This window comes from Protobothrops mucrosquamatus, unplaced genomic scaffold (assembly GCF_001527695.2).
Source record: "Protobothrops mucrosquamatus isolate PMUCROS unplaced genomic scaffold, P.Mucros_1.0 scaffold1232, whole genome shotgun sequence".
Classification (NCBI taxonomy): Eukaryota; Metazoa; Chordata; class Lepidosauria; order Squamata; family Viperidae; genus Protobothrops; species Protobothrops mucrosquamatus.
In genome coordinates, this window is record NW_015387439.1 from 504,699 (window position 1) to 507,162 (window position 2,464).

A 2,464-nucleotide genomic window follows, 5' to 3' on the forward strand; every position below is an offset into this window, starting at 1 on the left:
CCGAGAAAGAAAACGGCGAGCGGCCCGCGGCTGTCTTCTCCCCCTCCCGGAAAACTCACCAGGGAGGGGGCAGATCCTCCAGCTCCTCGGGGGTCTCCCCTCTGGCTCCTTCGGGGGTCTCCGAAGCCCCCCCTCTACCCTTCTTCCACTCCATTTGTGTGGAGCTAAAGGGCAGCGTCCATCTTGCAGACATGCGCAAAGCCAGGGTGACATGGCGGGCCGTCCTCGGCTATTATGGCTGACAGATGTCCATTATCTGCTCATCTCCCAGCATTCCTACGACGTGGGCTGCCAATCAACCCCTCCTGGAGAAGAGATGTATTGAATTGCATGCATCCGGCCCAATTGGGGGGGGGGAGAGATAAACGCAAGACACCCCTCCCCCTGCTTTCTCCCCGTTCTTCCTGTCTCTGGTGGGGCCTGAATCCCACCGTGTCCAGCTGGCTCCAGTTGCCTCCATCTGGCCGGCCTCTTTGCAGGCTGTCCTCAAGGTTGGGGGTCAAAAAAGGCACGATGGGGGGCACCCCCCACCAACCCGAGTTCGTTTCCTCCAGAAAAGGCAAGATCAGCTCAGTGCAAGGGGATCGTTGGTTGGATAGTCCTACGAGACCCTGATTGTAAACTCAGTTTGTTAGGAAGCTTTTCTTGGGGGGGTGACCCTTTTGGGGTGCCCAAAAGTTGGCCACTGGGCAGGGGCACAGCTGCCACTTTCCTCAAAGGGCTCCCACCGGTTGCTCTGCCATCTCTTTCAGCCAAGGGGGAACAGAAGGGTGGCAGGCTAGCAACCTGAGTGGTTGAACAGAAGCACAGAATCAGAAGGGACCCTGGAGGTCTTCTAGTCCAACCCCATTTGAGCAGAAGACCCTATACTGTTCTAGAAAAATGGCTGTCCTTGAAAACCTCCAGTGATGGAGCACCCACAACTTCTGGTGGCAAGCTGTTCCACTGGTTAATTGTTCTAACTGTCAGGAAGTTTCTCCTTAGTTCTAGGTTGCTTCTCTCCTTGGTTAGTTTCCATCCGTTGCTTCTTGTCCTGCCTTCAGGCGCTTTGGAGAATAGCTTGACTCCCTCTTCTTTGTGGCAGCCCCTGAGATACTGGAAGACTGCTATCATGTCCCCCCTTGTCCTTCTCTTCATTCGAGTAGACATGTACTTAATTCTTGCTACCTGTCTTCATATGCTTTGTTTGTTTGTATCTGGCCTTTACTATTTTAAGAAATAACTCAAGGTGGTGAACACATCCAACCCACGTTCGTCCTCCTATTTTCCCCACACAATCACCCTGTAAGCTGGACTGGATTGAGAGAGAGGGACTGGCCCAAAGACATCCAGCTAGCTTTCATGGCTAAGGCAGGACTAGAACTCACCATTTCCTGTTGATTGGCCCAAAGTCACCCAGCTGGCTTTCATGGCTAAGGTGAGACTTAAGCACTAGATCAGACTAGCTCTTTCGTTCTTACTTGTAAGTTTTAGCTTTTTTTAAAAAAAAACTTTGGTTCTCACCTATATTTTGATTCCTGAATCCTGGGAAGAGGGGGTGGGCTAGATGACCTCTAAGAGATCTTCCAAAGCAAGGCTTCTATGTTGCTTCTGATCTATTTGTTTGTGCAAATTTGGATGGAGGCTGATCTTCTCCAGCATGCCATCTATGATATTGAAGCTAGCTCCCAATGGTTTACTTGACCCTGCTGTTTAACCACACTGGCATCCTCTTGGTTGCCTCATTTTTCCAGCTATTCTAGCCCAATTTCCTTTTTTTTTTTAAAAAAAAAGCCACCCCTCCCAGGAAGAGGCAATCAGACTTTTTTTTGGGGGGGGGACTCTCCAACTTGGACAGAGGGGGCTTCATCCCTGAACTTCCAGGCCAGAAGATCAATTCCACTTACGATAAATGCAAGCAGGATATATATATATATTCTCGTGCCCTGTGCCCTGTGAGCCTCCACAGACCGACCTCTTAACCTAGCTCAGAATAGGAGTTTGGGCTGGAGGGAATTAAACAGAGGACATTGCAAGAAGGAGGGGGGGGGGAGAGAAAAAAGAAAACCATTAATGTTTTATCTTTACTTTGAATGATGGCCAGCACATGTGAATCTGAAGAACTGCGCACAAAACGGAAAATGAAATTCTACTGACCGAGGAAGAATCCATCCACTCTCAGAGCCTGAAAATCCTTGAAGAAACCAAAACATGTGACAAGATTCTAACAAAATGTTAACTTTATTCGCCAGATCATAAGGACCCGAACACTGCCAGGCTCCTACTGGCCTTTTTTGTGGAGAAGAAATCGGTGACTTTGTGCCTCAAAGCAGAAGGTTGGACCTGGGTTCAAGAGACGCCTCGCTGCCATCCCTTTGCGACAGGTAAGTCCTGCCTCGCTCACTCCCGCCAAATACTGCACGAGTGTCACACGTATTGTGGGTCTGGGGGGTTCAGAGGCAGGTAGGCTGGATTTTTGAGGGTG